Genomic DNA, 19,143 nt, shown 5'->3' with positions numbered 1-19,143 from the left:
TGATGTTTTATTGGGCCTAAAGCTCGCCTCATCCAAGGCATGAAGTTCTTTCAATCATAGATGAACATTGTCTTCTTGTGTAAGTTTGTGATTGATGCTATATAGAGTTTGGTGTTCTTGAATAGAATTTTATTGTTCGAAATGAATTAGAAAGGAACTTCGATATAATAAACAAATGAAATAGAAAGTAACTTTTGAAGAATTTCATCACATTATCCACCTTTCTTTCTTTGTGCAATATGAATTCCCACCTATTTCATGAAGTAGTGATGGCATGGAATGAACCTATCCTCTAGATGATGGAGGATTAATTTGGCTGATGATATTTTTACCCCAATTATTGAAGGCATATAATAATACTATATGCTTAAATAGATTTTTTTGTCCATCCAATGTGTCATGATGAATTTTGCGCTACTGCACTTTTGGGCATGAATATCGTAATCCCTAATCATAATCAACAATTATTATCCCATCCGCTTGATCTTGTTTTTTATCTTGGGGCGGGCTAGATTGATGCACATCACAAAATTTTTTATTGACCTAAATCATTATCCATTAGGTCCCTTCTTTATGAAGACACTATAACCATATCTGATTGAATATGCTATGATATAAGGTATTATTGATGATGTTTGGATGATGTTAGAATTTGATAATTTTGAAATGTCACTATGACTGGATACCTGTTAAAGTTTGCCATTTAGTTGAGGAATTTAATGGATTTTTGAAAAGCTCAATCTTGTTGACCTTAAATTTGTTTCCCACTTGATTAATGATTAGGAATGAATCTCCTTTGATGCAGGTCCTCATGATACCTTACTGATATCGTATTATTAAGGCATCATATTTAACCTTGCTGTTCATTTGTTATTCAAATAAGATATAACTATAGCGTAGTATATTGTAGTATGAGAAACGAAGACAAGTCCCATGCTGGCTCACATGGGTCCAAGTAAATATCTAGGCTGAAAATTGCTCTTGGAACTCAGTGTTTCTGATTTGCTTTATCAACTTGGTAATCATTAAAAGGAGTGATCGCTAGTAGAATTAAAGCTACTAGAATCAAAGGCATAATATGTAATGCTTAATATCATCAAACACACATTTGACACCTTTTCTCATTTGAACCAGACATCTTTCTTCGACAATCTTGCAAAAGGTTAATAACTTCCTGATAGGTTATATATTAACCATCAAATATAAGCTAATAGACTTTGGAGTAACCATAAATGCTTTGAATTTCCTTACAATGGCACACTTATATGTTGATCTTGATCTTTGAGGGGTTAGTTTCAGTGCCTTTATGACACCACAAAGCATAGGAATTTACTTGAGGAGACTGTAAAGACAATTTATTAGATTAATTTCTAGGTCCAAGTTTGGATTAATTTCTAGGTCTAAGTTTTTTGGACACTTCAAAATGATCTATAAGACCTTAAAATTTACTTGCAGATCAATATAACACTCAATTTATTGATAGGAAACACTTGTAGATCTCAAGTAATTACTATCAATCTTCGGAAAACATCAAGGATTCTCCACTAAAATCCACACAAAATCATAAAAACAGTAGATAATTTGTATTATTTGATGAAAGGGAAACGAAAAATAGCAAGATACAATTAATCCTCTATTCGAGAGGAGGATCGATCTCATCCAAATCTTTAGATGCCGCTAGAGCCTAAAAGAAAACCTCAATTTAAGAGATCTCAAATTTCAGCCAAATTCAAGATGCCCTAACCCTAGGAAAACAAACTATTTAATGCATACAATTCAAAAGAAAATCTCTAAACAGTCCCTACATTCAATTTCCCTCCTAAATTTTCTAAAAAAAAATCTTCCAAAACGGCTCTGTTGGCTCCTGCGTTCGGATCGGTGCGTATAGGGAGGCGGAAGAGTTTCACCTCTATCCGCATGAGCTGGTCCCGTGTGGACCAGCTGGAGGTCCATTGGACCAGTCTTCAATACTCCCCTTCCAAAATGCCACCTTGTCCTCAAGGTGGAACGAAGGAAACTGTTGCTAAAACACTTGATCAATAATACTGGACTGAAAAACAGACTAATACTGGGTTGAATGATCCCTACTTCTAGCATCTCCCTAATCAATCTTTCGATTTCATCTTTCTGGATTTGGGGATGACGATACGGATGAACACCGAGAGGTGAAACTACTTCAAGCTGATAGCATACTCGTGTTCCCGTGGAGAAGGCAACCTCTGAGGTGGTTGCAAAACCTCACTGAACTGCTGAATCAATGGTTGTACTGAAAGGGGAATGCCCCCACCCTTCTCCAATCTGATCCCCTTCAGCCTATGTAGTTTCATCAGATAACCTTCCCCCACCTTCTGTATGCTCCTCACTTTCGTTTTAAGTGATATCATGGCTTTGGTGAGCCCTGTATCTCTCCTGATCACTACCCTTCTCCCGTCCACCATCAACTCCATCATCAGTGCTCCCCAGTTTTATCTTGGTGTCCCCCAAGGTCTGCAACCACTTCATCCCCAAGGTGACATCAGTGCTCCGTAACTGTAGTGGAATAAAATCCCCCTCACTTGAACTCCCTGTATGGTCAACACTACTCCCCTACATATCCCCTGACCCATCTCCTCCTTCCATGTACTCATCATCACTACATTATACCTCGTATCCACCATTGTCACCCCCAATTGGTCCACAACCTGGTTGGAGATGAAATTGTGGGTAGCCCCACTGTCAATAAACACCACCACCTCCATGTCTGCTATTTTCCCCTTCACCTTCATGGTATGATTCTGAGGGAATCCCACCATTGAATTCAGGGAGATCTCGATCACGTCCAGATGCAGCTTGTCCTCCATCTCTTTCTCTCCCATACTCTCACCTCCCTCAGTTTCATCGTCATCACAGACAATAAGAACTTGAATAGTTCGATCCCTACACTTGTGCCATGGAGTATACTTCTCATCACATCTGAAGCATAGTCCCTTCGCCCTCTTCTCTTGCATCTTCCTCTCCGTCAGTTGTTTGAAGTTCCCTCCACTTCCTCCTTCTGCTGGATTCTCTCTGGGAGTCTCAGTAATGTTGCTTGATGTAGGCCCCTTGGGTGCTAGAAGAGTGGTTGTCGTCTTGTAAGTGCCTCCTGAGCTGCTGCTCCTGGCTCCCTTCTCTAGATTCTTCTGATTTTTCACCGGCTGTACCAATTTCATGGCCTCTCCCAAGTTACGAGGCATCATGACTTTCACCGCTGCTCTGATTTTTCCTTGAGCCCCTTCATGAAGTTTCCCTCAATTACAGTCTATGATAATTGCTCCACCCGACTAGCTAGGTGCTCGAACCCTTCCTGATAGTCTGCCACTGATCCGTCCTGCACTAGTGCAAAAAACTGCTCATAGAAATTCCCTCCCCCGTCGGTTTGAAAACGTTCTAATAAACAATCCTTGAATGCTCTCCAACTTTGTATAAGTCTCCTTTGGTCCCTTCACTGGAACATGACAATGCCTTCCCCTCCAAACATAGGTCTACTGTTATCAGTTTCTTCTCATCCATCAACCCATTGACGGCGAAGTACATCTCCACCTTGTAGATCCATCCATAAGCATCCTCCCCTTAAAAATGGGCATCTTCAGCATTCTCACCTTCTGATCTCCCCCATTTCCTCTTATTCCTACATAGTTTTTCCTTTCCCAAGTGCTTGGCCCTCCCCAAGTCTCATGATCTTCCTGCCTCCGATCATACACAAACCCCTCTTCGCTTTCTCACATCTTTTCTTCAAAATCAGTAGCCTTTCTTCCATATTCTTCTTCTACATATTTTCTTCAAAATCAGCACCCTTTCTTCCATATTCTCCTTCTTTTCTTCTTTCATCAGCATTCCTTGATTCATGCCCCTCATACCCATGCCTTCCTCCATACCTTCCACCTTGTTCCTCCATGATTTCCATTTCATCTTCCCTCCTACGACAATCATAATTTTCCATTTTCCCAGCCGGATCCTTCACCTCCGATGCTTTTTGGATTTGATTCTCCAATAGCTTATTCATCATCGCATGGAGATCGGAAACCATGTCTTCCACGGATGATATTCGATCTTCCATTGTAGCTTTTATTTGGCTCATCTCTCCTTCCAATCTTTTCTCCAACGTGTCTACCTTTTTGGCCGCCATAAAAAAAAATCTGATTTTTGCTCCAAAAATCAGCAAGAGTTTCTTCTCCTGATGAAATTTTGCCGCTGAAATTTAAAAAAATCAGCCCCCGATGGTCTCATGACTTGCTTTGATACCAATTTGATAGGAAACACTTGTTGATCTCAAGTATTTTCTATCAATCTTCGAGAAAAAAACAAGAATTCTCTCCTAAAATACGCACAAAACCACGAAAACAGTAGATAATTTGTATTATTTCGTGAAAGGGAAACAGAAAATAGCAAGATACAATTGATCCTCTATTCGAGAGGAGGATCGATCTCTCCTAAATCTCTAGACGCCGCTAGAGCCCAAAAGAAAACCTCAATATAAGAGATCTCAAATTTCAACCAAATTCAAGATGCATAGGAAAACAAATTATTTAATGCATACAATTTAGAAGGAAATCTATAAACAATCCCTACATTCAATTTACCTCCTAAACTTTCTCAAAAAACCTTCCAAAACGGCTATGTTGGCTCTTGCGTTCGGATCGGCACGTATAAGGAGGTAGAAGAGTTCCGCCTGAGCCGGTCCAATGGACCGGTCTAACATTTACCTGTGTATGAAGTTGTCAGAGATGTTGGCCATTTCAATTATTGGCATAATATCAAACGTGAATTATTTTTTAAAATTGGTTTGAAGTTTCTTATGTGAAGAATTAAAAATATATTTGGTGATTTGTTAGGTATTAAATGCTTGAAAATAGTTAGGCGATTTTATAGAAGTTTGATTGCTTTGCATTGGGTTGATGACTAATTAAGATCATGTATGTAAGCTTAATTGAAATAGAGTATATGATAATCTTGAGTTTTTTTTGAGAGAGTTGAGAAGAAATTAAAAAAGAGAGATCAAAAAGAGAAAGAAGAGATAATCTTGAGTTTTTTTTTGAGAGAGTTGAGAAAAAATTAAAAAAGAGAGATCAAGAAGAGAAAGAAGAGGAGAAATAAACGGAAGGAAATCTCAATAAATTTATTTCTAAGACTTTAGAGTATAAGATTGTCTAATCAATGTTAATACTTTTTTTATTAAACTTTTAAATGGGGTGATTTTTTAAGTATTTATTTAATTATCTTTTTTTAGCTCTTATAAGTTAATTCTCTATTTTTTTTTTTTTTTGAGATATTTGGGCCTTTTTTTTTTTGCCTTGTTGGGAGAGGAGGGGGGTTAAATTAGGGTGTACTCAATTTAAAGTACTGTTGAATATTTTTTTATTGTACACTATAATTGTGGATTTTTTAGTAATGGTTCAAATACTTTATGCTATCATGTGAACATAAGCTTACTTAAGCTGAATCACTTAAATTATGTTGGTTTATTTCTTTTACATTTATTTTACTGTTCATCATATTTGCTCAAGTTAACCCTATGTAACATATAAATTAGACATACCATTTTCTTAGCAAGTCATAGGCCATTGATTGGTGGCCTTAACATTTTTTGTGATGGTGGGCTTCATCCATAAAAATATATGATGATGGCTATGTCTACGGACTTTACATCATCTTTTAGAGGTATCTTGACCTAGTTATGTTCATATTATCTATTTATAAATGAGAATATATTATGAGTTTATATATTGTCAACAACGAGTTTTGGTTTGGAAGAAAAAAAACTAATCATTTAGGTGAATTTTGTTTAGATTCTGGAAGTTAATATAGACATAAATCTAATCATTTTAATCCCCATTACTGCCCCATCTATAGAAATTTACATATGTCAATAGATTAATAGCTAAGGAGGGTGTAATCTAACCTAGGATAACTTAGAAATGACTTGACCAATAACTTAATCTAGCTCAACTTAATTTCCTCATGAGTGATGACTATAATTCAATGTCAACCTAGGTGTTGAGTCGGTTCCAAACTCAAATAGTCCTAACCCGAGTAAGAGATCAGCTCAATCAAGCAACACTTAACATTCATTGAGTTGTGTCTCATGAGTTATTAAAATTATTAAATTATAATGTACTATTTTACTATTTAAAATTTTATTAGATTTATTTTTATTTTTTATTTAAGTTTCTTATGTCTAGATAGGTTGTTTGATAGGAACCCTACCCATTTGTTCTATCAAGATAAAAGGTCAACTATGGGGGATTGCTTGAAGGCATATATGTAGAGATGTGGCATGATACCTGAAGAAAGCTAGGTACCTGCAAATAGCCACCAAAAAGAAGATGGATAGTAAGGTAGAAGTCTTAACAATTGAGTTACGGAGCATTTCCATGAATATTTGAGCAACATCTGGAGGACCCTCACAGGCACTTGCAGCAATTTAATGTTGGTTACATGTGCCACCTTGGGAATCTAGAAGTTATTAAAATAGAAGCAAGTGTTGGGGAAGTAAAACCACACAACGAACACAAACAAGAAAGAAAAATGCAGCGAAACGAAAGAACAATAATATTTTATGCTGAAAAATCTGAAATAAGGAAAAAATCACAGAGCTACTCCACACCAAGAAATTTATTATGAAAATTGGAAAAAATTTGTATAGATCTCATTCTTTCTCACTCTCTCTTTGTCTCTCTTCTCTCTTACACTGTTCACATAATAGAACTAACAAAGAGATACAATACAACTACCAAGGGATACAACTCTTCATGAAAAACAAGAAAGAAAACTACCCAAACCGTCTCACAAAGTTGCGGCTCCAAGTTTGGAGTGCAGCTGCACTCCACTCTCTATTTCCTGTCTGCCTGACAGTATTGTAGCGCCGTATTACCGGAGTTTGGAGTGTCGCAACACTTTGCTCTCTGTCTGTTTCTAAACAACAATGCCGCAACGTAGAACTCCCGGCAACCCCGGTGAGCTCGAGTGATAAAATTGAGGTTTGAGGTAATATGACAACACGATTGATTGACACAATCAGATTCCACACAAAATTAACAGCATGGTTGATTTGAGAATACTGAATATTGTCTATGAATAGTCATGTAAGTAATCCTTCTTGAGCTTGAGTTGTGTGCGGTCAAGTAAAAGCTACTAAAGGTTTCTGATAGAAACTGCAATTAATAAGTACAATCCTTGAAGAAAATAAGGTTATATCTAAAATATTTGCTGTTAACTTCTTAGTTTAGTGAAATGAGGAAAACCATGCATCAATCTAAAGGAAGAGAGCTGCTCAAGATTAAGATAATAAGTTGATAAAGAGTGACAAATGGTAAGTGAAGGGAATAAATTATGTATGAATGCCTAATTGCATAGCTTTGACAGAAGAAGCTTTTTCACAACAAAGAAATAGGGTGTAAATGAACTAAATTGACTTGAGCACTTTTTTGTTGCAGCCAAGTTTAAATATGTCCCCATTTAAAAAAAATGATCGTTCTTGAATCCAGCGCTACAGCGCTGTCAGGTGTAATTGAGATAGAGTGTTGAGCACCGTGACGCTCCAAGCTGGCATTGCGGCGCTGCGAGGCTGGTTGGATAGTTTTTTTTTTTTTTTTTTTGTCGTTTTTCTTAAGAGTGGCACCCTTTGGTGGTATGCATTGTATTTCTTTGTTTGTTCTTGTGCAAGAATGGTGTAAGTGAGAAGAAAATCAATGATAGAGCGAGAGAGAAGAGAGATCTGTATAAATTTCTCACAATTTTTATAGTGGATTTTTTTGTGTGATGTGGCTACGTGATTTTTTTTCCTGGTTTTGCGGTTTTCCATGTTAAATCCTGGTGTTCTTTACTTTCCGTTGTATTTCTATTTTTTCTTCTTTATTTCGTTAAGTGATTTACTTCCATCCCCAACAAATAATTGGGCTTTGTATCGCTGATAAAATTAGTATCCATTCCACCTAATGGAATGAGAAAAAAACATTGTGTTCTTCTCCTATGTTTTTTTTAACATGGCTATTGAAGTTATTGTATGGTAGTTTGGCATGAAGCATAAAACAATCATGAGGTTTTTTTTTTTTCTGTAAATAGTCTAGAAGGAATAGAGAAGAGAGAAAGAAAAGGGGAGCAAAGGTGAAAGTAAAAAGAAGAAAATCATAATAAGTTTATATCTACAAGTTTGAAGTATCATCCCAATAAATTTGATGGTATTGAGGAACTTTTAGAGGCTAATTTTTTAAAATTTATTTAATTTTCTTTATTATCTCTTCAAAGTTATTTCTTTCTTAATTATCACGAAAGATTTGGGGCTTTTTTCTTATTGTGTGATGGTGTACTCAGCATTGGGACAAGCTGATTATGACATTTTTGTTAGTAAATCAGCTCTTCTCTCCTTTTTTGTGGATGTTGTTTTTATTCTATGTTTTTTTTTTTTTTATGTTGATCTTTTTTGTTATAATTTATGGTTTATTGTGCTTTACCATGTGTTGATGCTTCCATAGTATAAAATTAGACACTCTTTTCCGAACAGGTCATAGCCCATTCTTTAGTGCCCATGGAATTTTTGTGCCAGTCATCTTTTAGTGCCATCTTGATCCAATTATATCACTACAATCCATTCATAAATGGGAACATATTATGAGTTTATTGATTATCAACCATGAGTTTCAATATTGAAAGTTGGAAATTTATCCATCAGGTAAGATTTGAAGGTTACCCACTAGCTTTTATGTGATTAAGTCAGTGTAGACATTGAGTTGACCATTTTACACCAAATTTCACCAAATCTATAGAAAGTTTACACATGTGTAGTAGTAGCTTTTATAGTTGCATAGATTGTAATAACTTAGAAATGACTCACCATATAGCTCAAGCTTAGTTTGGTTCAACTTATGACGATAACTTGGTGTCAAAAAGCTAGGCATTCAGTCAGTGCCAAGCTCAAAACATTCAGACCCGGTTAGATGATTAACCTGATCAAGAAACAGTTAAATATCATTAATCGAATAATGTCTCCTAGGTTATTAAAATTATTATTATTTTACGATTAAAGAGTTATTTTTAATCTTCTATGTTTAGACAGGAGGTTTGACAGTAGCCTTACCAATTTGTTCTATCAACATAAAAGTTCTTGACACTTCTTGTATAGGGGATTGCCTGAAGGCATATACATAGATGTGAAGTATGATAGCCCAAGAAAGCCAGGTAGCTGCATACGTCCACCGAAAAGAACATAGTCAGATAAATAACTGTAGATGTAAAATCACACATCCATTAATAGAGTGAAAATCTAAACAAATGAGTTGTGGAGTAGTACTAGGAATAATTGGCAACATCCAGAAAACCTACAGTTTCCTGCAGCGATTTAATGGTGAGGTATATATGTGCCACCCTGGGAATCTAGAAATTATGACGATAAAAGTTAGATGCAAGAGACAGCTGGATGGTTTTTATAAAATAGTCGTGCAAGGAATCTGGCTTGTAGTTGAGCTGTCAGCTGTGCAAGCTCAGGAAGAGCCGATGGAGTTCTCCAAAAGAAACTGCAATTTCTTAGAAAAATTAGTGCAGAAAATATGATAATATTTAAAATAGGGTTTAGGGAAGATCATACATCCATATAAAGGAAGAGAAAGCTGACCAAGGTTGGGGATAATGAGTTGATAAAGAGTGATTCTTTTTTTTTTTTTAATGAGTGGTTCATTGATTTTTGGGCAAATTCTATAATAGGCCTAGTCGCATATAGCCCTGTCAGAAGAAGAGTTTCAACAAAGTACTTGATCTGTAAATAAAATGAATCGATTGAGCTGAGTATTTTTTGTTCAAAGTAATTCATTTATTGATTTTCTTGGGTTTGAACCGAACTTGAAAATGATTCATATTTATTCAAGCTTTTTTTTTTTTTTTTTCGAGGTCAGGCCTAGTTAATAATATATTTGATGCTAATGATTTGAATATGAACTGTGAAGCCATATAATGTTTCACAACATCAAAAGTTTGTCAGCCATCAGCATGATACAGCAATGCAGCAGTTAACGCCCATACTCGGATTGATGAGACTTGAAAATATATTCCAGAAATCGGGGTTCAATTGAAAGTATCATTAGCTAGAAACCAAAGCAATGAAAAGAGTCACGAACAACCAAACCTTTGAAGAGAATTGAATACATTTATAATCAAGAGGTGGTTGAAAAAAGTCCATAAAAAGATGAATACATTAGCAATTCCATTCATGCAATGGCCTAATGAAATTATGAATGCTTACAAATCGTGCATTATCGTCCTGATCGATCGAACTTATGAAGGCATAGTTCTTCGGGAACGAATGTATCGCGTATAAATCATCTCAATTAATGTGGAAGAAAATACATTGAAGAGGACTCATGCATCGCCAAAGACGAACCAAGGGAGAGAATCTGAATCTTCTTCATGGATTAGCTTTGAGGGTGAAAATTGCTTTTCCAGTCCTTAACATTCTTCCCGACAGAGCAGAAATCTCTCCAGCCATTCCATGGCCGGCTTCTTCAAAGCTCAGCGCTCGTCAACTGTGAAGCTCAAGGACAAAGACAAATTCATCAGTCAGAGCTTCTAAATGGTAATGTTTCCATCTACATATATGAATTTTTTTTTTATGCTATTAATCAATAATTAAATAAATTATGACAATAATCAGGATCATGAATTATATCGTTATTATTCACACATATGAGCTTTTGTTCAAATTAAGTAGCTTCATAATATGCCCAAAGAGATGGGACCCCTCCACTGTGCCCTTACAAGCCAATCAATTTGAAAGACATTAAGGTTTCTTTTGGGACGGTTTTTTTTATTGCTTCTTAAAACAGTTTTTTAATATGAAAATAAAAAAAATTGTACTAATTTTTTTTTTTAAGAAGCAGTATAGTAGTCGTCTCAAAGGAAGCCTAAGATCACTATTTTCAGATTTACTGTGAAATATTAATTTAGGGATAATCATGATAATGAGAAAATGTATTGTCATTCTTTCTAATTTCTCTTGGTATAAGATATATTCTTTCTGAATTATGAAATTCGCATAGCTATCCTTTATTTATTTCTTGGTTCCAAATTTGCGGTAACGTCTTTCAATAGCTTTTTAATGTTTGATGATATGATTTACTTTTTTTTTTTTGAAGGTGGTTCAAAATTTTCGTAAGTTTTAAGGAACAAAAGTAAAAAAAAAAAAAAAAGCCTGTGCATGGTGAGCTATTAAGGGCACTATTTTCTTTTTTTCTGAGAGAGATTATTGGCAAGCTGATTCAATTGAATAAAGAAAAAAAATTTCCAAAGATTTGGCTAAGCATGTGTTGGGCTCTGTTTAGGGTTTAGGGTTGGAGTTCATTTTGTATTTAAAGAAGAGCAACCAAACATGTAGCAAATGTTCTTTTGAAGATAGCCACAATGCTCTTTCAGCTTCCACCACAAAATCCATTCAACATAGACAAAATTGCCTAATTCATCTTGCAACTCCTTCGGTTAAACTCATCACCCTCCCTTTATCCATGCTCTCTTTATCTCCTCTTATACAAAAATGCACTCTAAATTCTTCTTCTGTCCACCTTATGAATTAGTCATTGACCCATGGCCCATGCAAGGTAAGTGAGCAGCTTAGTCATGTTATATAATCCATATACACATTTTTTACACGACATGGAGTTTTTTTTTTTTTTTTTAAATAAATTTTTTTATGTTCCTTTCTGTAAGGACCCACCAAAATGTCCATATATATGCCTTATTTGGCATAGTTGACATAAAATCTACACTTATAGGTGCTCTACACAACACCCATACTTGAACACGGCGAAAGACATCATCGTGCATCCTTATTTCTCCACTCCATGAGAATTGAACACATGACATGTGTGATATCTCATAATCTAATTTGGAAGAATTTTTTTTTTTTTAATCTTTTAATAAACAACAATAGCTCGCTAATTTCTGTTATCAATATAAATATTAGTAGAAATAAAACAATCAATTAAAGCATCAATAAATATGCTGACGAGGATGTCAGTTACTTGAGTGGGGAAGATTGTGAAACTCCTTAAAGAAAAATAAACTCTTAAACATCGACTCTTTTTTGTGTAATTATTGAAATTTCATTAAGAAATTTTGTAGTTTAGTGTGCTCCTCCTTGAAAAATTCTGTGATGGGAAATTTCTTGGGAAGTTATACCAACAGGACAAAATCTTGAGACACATAAGCCAAATAGAACAATATCTTAATGGTTAAGAGTTTGAGCTATTACAGCATGAGTCTTCTCTAGCATTCTTTATTGCATCCATGAGAGATAAGGCCAATGATCCAAACTTTGTAATCTTGTTCTCTCCAAATGAAGGAAATAGTGAATTTATGTAATCTCTGTTTACATAGTGAGTTATTTCATTTAAGCTAAGCCCCATAATTTTTTTCTCTTTATAAGTTTTTTCGCATAAAAGCTTCGATGTATATAGTGAATTTCTTTTATTTTGGTGTGTGATGATCTTTGTGCAATCCTAACACAAAATATTCTCACTCTATCTCCACAAAATTTTTAGTATGCAATAATTCATTTATGGTTGGTAGTTTTTTTGGTGAGATTAATGAATAGAAAATACTATGTATCTTTAATTTGATGTTAGAGATATGTTTTGAATTTTAATGTTAAATGATGATGTGTATAAAAGGGTATATTACTAGGAATGTTAAAACTAGTTCAGTTTAGGTTGATTTTGAGTTGATTTGAAAATTTACTTTTAGGAGTGGCTTTAATGTGAGATAAATAGCTAAAAATGATGATATAATGTTAGCTTAAGATGTGAACTTATAACTAGAGTTAATGATAGAGTTTGGTGTTGTTTAAGTTGATGTTGAGGTGTAGGGATTAAGACTAGGTCCAAATGATCCTTAGTTGGGCCAATAGCTATATAAATCAGACCAAAATCGATCGTCCCGATCGTCCTGGACGGTTCCCAGAATTATTCTCAGGACGGTATTTTGAACAGTACAGATCGTCCTGGACGATCTCAATATCGTCCCGGCCGATCCTGGGAGGAAAATCCAAGTCAGAGAGGAACAGTAAGGGAACGAGGTCTCACACGTCCTATGATGAAATTTGTCCAGAGAGCAAGTCATCCAGGAACGAATACACTTCGTTTGAAGACGAAATTCGTTCATAGGGCAAATCGTCCCGGGACGATTACACTTCGTCTGGGACGATCTGCATGCATATATAATGGTTTGAGATCTTTTTGAAGAGAGAGAAAGCCCATGAGACAGAAAAAAGAAGAAAAAGGCCGAAGAAAAGTGATTTTTGGGCGACTTCGGTTCGTTTTCGTTCGTCGCTGTAGTTGAAAAAGTTGTCCGACTCGAGGTAAGGCACATTCTGCCTTTCTCAATTTTCAGAAACAAGAATTTTGACGACTTTTCTGTCTTGAATTTTATTTCTGTTAGCGAATATTTGGTTTCGTTTTGCACTGATGAACTTTTTACCGCACAACTTTTGGTATGTTTCTGAGATGATGTTTGTGCACGTTTTGAGTATTTTTTGGAAGATTTTCATTGGTTATTTTGAATTCTGTGGTGTTTAAAATAAATAATGAATTATCTGGATGTTGAAATACGTTGCTTCAGTACGATGAAAGTCTTATATTGATGTTTTGTACTATCTGTGGAAATTTGGTAATTTTTCGAATCGATGAATTCTATGGAATTTCCGTAGACTGTCGTTATGCCGCTGATGATTTTTCTGATGAAATCAGATTTTCTGATTTGAATGTTTTGATGTGCTGTGATATCAGAAGGGAGTTATAATGGGCCGGAATCCTTTGTGATTTCGTTGTCTGGGTTCGGGAATCTGAAACAAGTGCTGTTCTAAAAATTATGTATATCTGATCTGTTATGGTGCTGTAAGCACAAAGGGAGGCATAAGAGGCCAGAATCCGTTGAAATTCTGTCAGTGTCAGGGAAGGGAGGCATAAGGGGCTAGAATCCGTTGAGATTCTGTCAGGGTCCGGGAATCTAATCTGATATGTGTTATCTGATATGTGAAATGTGATTCTATCCGATTTGTACGATTATGTTTGTTCTGTACGATTCTGTCTGTTCTGTGAAATCTGACTTGAATATTCTGTTATATGAAATGAATTCTGTTTGTGATTTGTTTTCTGTTTGATCAAGTATCTGTATTATGTCTGCTTATACGATTTCTGCACGATTATCTGAATTCTGTATGGCTACTCTTCTAATGTATTTTCTAATGTGTGTTTCTGGAGATTTTGATTGGCTAGTGTAGTCTTGCTGAGCTGTTAGCTCATTCTTGTTATCTGCGTGGTTTTCAGGCTCTGGGAAAGGGAAGGAAGTCTTGCACTTGTCGTTCAGTGGCTGATCAGTGATTAGGTATTTTGTACTTTTGATTTTTGTACAGTCATGACTTTTCTATTCTATTCTTTCAGTCTGTAGCCATGCACTGTATTGTACATGATTATTTTGATGAATGAAGAAAATATAGATGAGATGTTCTGTATATTTGATGTTTATAGTAGCTCTGTGTTTTCTGTAAGTTTGATATTTGGAAGAAAGTCTGAAGCAAATTTCAAAACTAGATCATGGATTTTCAATATTTGTCGCGGCCCGACGCGAAGGGATTCATTCCGGTCGGGTTGGGTCGTGACATAATAGTCCTAGTTTCTTAATTAATTCAATTAAAATTCTAAAAATACAAACTAAGGCCCAGATTGCTCAAAATTAAATTCCCAATCAAAGAAAATTTAAATCCCCATAATCAATTTTCAGAATTAATGATAATTTAAAAATTAAGGAAAAGTATTAATTAATTAAATTCAATAATTAAAAATAATTCAAAATACTAAAATGATCCTAAACACTTAAAATCACCCCGAGAGTCATTATTGACATTTGGGAGAGATTTCAAGAGGTTTGAAATTGTTTTGGTAAAGAAATCACAAAACTCCTCTAAATGATAATTTAAAAATTAAGAAAAAGTATTAATTAATTAAATTCAATAATTAAAAATAATTCAAAATACTAAAATGATCCTAAACACTTAAAATCACCCCGAAATCATAACTGATTAAAAAAAAAATCCAATTCACCCAAACTCAATTATATTCAATCAGTAATAAATTTTAGTATTTATTAAAAATAGAAAACATCCAAAGTCTATAACAAATAAAAAAGCCAACCCAAAGTCAAAGACATTTAATAATACAAATCATAAAAACCTAATGAATTCAACAAAATCTCAAACATGCAAAAAGAATCAATTAACTTAACGGATTAAAATCAGTTAATCAATAATTAAAATATTATAAGATTAATTTAAAAACTAGGTAATTGTTGAGTAACCTAGGCTTATAAAGTTATTAAGTTGACCCTAAAGAGAGTGAAATAAATCTCACGGCTTTAATGTAAATAAAGACAATAGCCACTTAATTTAAATAACTATTTTACAAATTAGTTAACAAATCAACAGTTTTAATCTAAATTAGTAAACTAAATCAAATATAAATTAAGAGATAAATGGTGGTAACCCGGGCCTATAAAGCTATTAAGTTAGCTCTAAGAAGGATAAAATAAATCTCATAGCCCTGATGTAAACAAAGGTAGTTATTGCTTAACTTAAGTAATTAATAATAGGTCACCAATGATGGGAGCCTTCATGTCTTATGTTAGATTACATTTGGAGAGCATAAGCGCATTGGATTTTTGAGGCTTCAAGGATCGAATGATTATTTAAGCTATGAGAGTCTACACACTATAATGTTGTTAAACTTTTTAAAAAATTCGACTAATAATAATCATTAAAATTTAAACTTGAAAGTAAATATTTCTTAGCTTTGAACAAATAAAATCTAAATGCTAGATGAATCAAACTTATATCAAACTTAGGAAATATCCAAACCACACAACCTCTTTTGGCACACTGTAGAATGCTTGCTATGATGCTATGATAAAATAGCAATGGCCTAATTTACAGCTAAAATTGGTTATCCTAGCAAGTAGTCTACAGTGTGTGAAAGGAAACTGTGTGGTTTGGATATTTTCTAAGCTTGATATAAGTTTTGATTCATCTAATATTTAGATTTTATTTGTTCAAAGCCAAAGGATATTTACTTTCAAGTTTAAATCTTAATGTTTTAATACTTATTATTAGACAATTTTTTTAAAGTTTATTAACATTCTAGTCCTTAGACTCTCATACTTTAATTAATCTTATAAGAAAAATATACTGTTTAGATTGCAAAGATTGTAAACTTATTTCAAGTGAAAGTTTATGTACCCAATATCGCTTATTAGTTTTGGACTTTAAGATGAAGAGGCATAAAATAAAATATAAAATAAAGTATTAGTATAGGATTAGAAGAGAGCATTTAAAAAATATTAACAAAAATATTTTTAAGAGTAAAATTTTAAATCTTAAGATTTTGTCTGTGCATGAGTAAGTTAATGTTATATGAGAAAAAATAACTATTGATATTAAGAATGTTGCAAAAAATGTGCTTAAAGTATCAAAGGAAAAAGCTTCAAATTGTCAAAATAATTAACAGTGGGAACAAAATAAGCAAGAAACGGTAAAAAATAACAAAACTTATTATAAAATTTGATTTAAATGTAAAAAAATATAATAATTGGGAATGATATAAAGTTGCCCGTAAGGATTCAAAGAAAGTAATATGCGATGTAAATATTTTAGCTTTTAATGATTTATATAATATATTACATACTAAGGAGGGCAAAAAATATACATATAAATTAGTCAAATAAAGAGATATGAGTAGTAAGAATTTAGTTCAAGTGAAGTACATTAAGAATGAAGATCAAAAATTATTTTTATTAGTAGAGGTGTAACATCCCAGAATCAAATTTAAAAGAACTATTTATTTTATCTTCTTAATTAATCAACTAGAGCTTCTATAAATCATCAAAGTAATAAATCTATATCCAATGAAAATAACAAATAATTACATACCTCAAGATATTATATAATATTCATTCTCTCAAAATTAATATACAATACTTAGGAGATCAATACAATAACTAATCTATCACAAATTCCTGACAACAAAAAATAAAAATATATATAAATTAAATCAAAAGAAAATATGATGATCTCTACCAACCTCACTCCAACTGACCCTAACCCCTTTTCTGACCTAAAATCATTAAAATCCACATAATGGGCTCAAAAACCCAGTAGTAATCCAAAACTTAAAGAATCAATATGAAATGTTCATTCTAATATAATCAATAGCAGTCAATATAGTTAATGACAAAAAATTATCAATAAAACTCAAAATGATCTATTATAAAATGATAAAATCATTACAATGAATCTAAAATTTAACAATTAATAGAAAATTCAATGGCTTTATTAAATAAATAAAAAGCCGTCACTCTCTATCCATCGATGTAATTGATCATTTGTTATAGGCTACAACCATGATAATACCATAAATCGTTCTTAAAGGAAAGTCCGTCAGCCCACTGTCTTATGCAGGTTATTATATTTTAACAACCAACCCATTTTAGTCTTTCTTGTTTATGCAAATGTTACAATCAAAATGCAGTAGGAAATAATAATTTTTGTTTTAAATATAATTAGAATCATTAAAAAATAAAATGAGATTTGAGTTATAACAAATAGAAGAAATTTCTAAATAAAATTGACGGATGCAAAAGCCTAAGAAAACCTTATCTCTTCCCTCTTTCTTTTTTAACAAGGCATTATGCTAACATTCAGATTATTATAATCTATCCACCTTAAAAATATAATCTCTGACATTTCTATTAAGGATTTAAGTACAAAATCAATAAAAAAAAAATTCATAAAATTAAAACTCAAATCGAATCGAAATAAATAACAAATCAAAACTCATCAAACTCAATCAATTAAATGCAAAAATTTTAAATATATACTCCTAACTTCTACTAAACTCATAAATCAGTTCTTATATCTCTATTTACAATCTAATTCTTCCAACAACCGCTCTGATACCAATTTGTATTGCCCTATAATTATTTATTTTATCTTCTTAATTAATCAATGAAAGCTTCTATAAATCATCACAATAATAAATCTATATGCAGTGAAAATAACTAATAATTATATACCTCAAAATATTACATAATATTCATTCTCTTAAAATCAATATGCAATAGCCAAGAGATTAGTACAAACATTAATCTACCACAAACTCTCAACTATAAAAAATAAAGAAAAGTATAAAAAAAATCAAAAGAAAACTTGAAGCCTCTATTAACCTCACTCTAATTGGTTCTGATATTTTTCCTAGCCTTAAATCATTAAAATCTACATAATGATCTCAAAAGCCTAGTAGTAATTGAAAACTCATTAAAATTTTCAATGCAAGGACTAAAAAATCAATATGAAATGCTCAGTCTAATATAATCAATAACAATCAATATAATTAATGATCAAATGTTATCAACAAAACTCAAAATGATTAATAAAAAAGCTTGAAATCATTACAATGAATCTATAAATCAATAATTATTATAAAATTCAATTAATCGCTAAAACAATGGTGCAAAAATTATTCATAAATCAATAAAATAATTTATCTTATCTTTTCCTATGCATTATCTGTTTATATATTATCAATGCTTCCAACACTGTCAATGATATTAATGCATTTGTCAATGTCATCAGTACTATCAATGTATGCATGCATCAAATGTATGATTTAACTAAGTAGGACATCCAGTTTTAACGTGGTATTTTCAACAACTTTTACCTCAATTGATTCTCAATTGGTCATCAATCATATTAATTATCACTTATCTAATTAATCAATTATCATATTCAATTAATAAATTATCATTAAAGGTGGCATCATTAAATTAATAAATGGTCATCACTCTCTACCCATATGCATAATCAGCTATTTGTTACACGCTACAACTGGTATAACACCCAAATCATCTTAAAAGAAATGTTTGTTGGCCCACCCTCCTACGTAGGGTATTATGTTTTAACAGCCAACCCTTTTTATAGTGTTAACAACCGTCCTTTCTTGCTTATGCAAATGCCACAATCAAAATGCAATAGTAAATAATCATACAAGAAAATATATATAATAATAAAAATTATTAAAAACTAAAATAAGATTTAAGTTACTT

Source organism: Dendrobium catenatum, unplaced genomic scaffold (assembly GCF_001605985.2).
Source record: "Dendrobium catenatum unplaced genomic scaffold, ASM160598v2 fragScaff_scaffold_142, whole genome shotgun sequence".
In the NCBI taxonomy this organism is placed as follows: Eukaryota; Viridiplantae; Streptophyta; class Magnoliopsida; order Asparagales; family Orchidaceae; genus Dendrobium; species Dendrobium catenatum.
The sequence above is the reverse complement of the archived record's forward strand: the minus strand, read 5'-3'. Positions refer to the sequence as shown.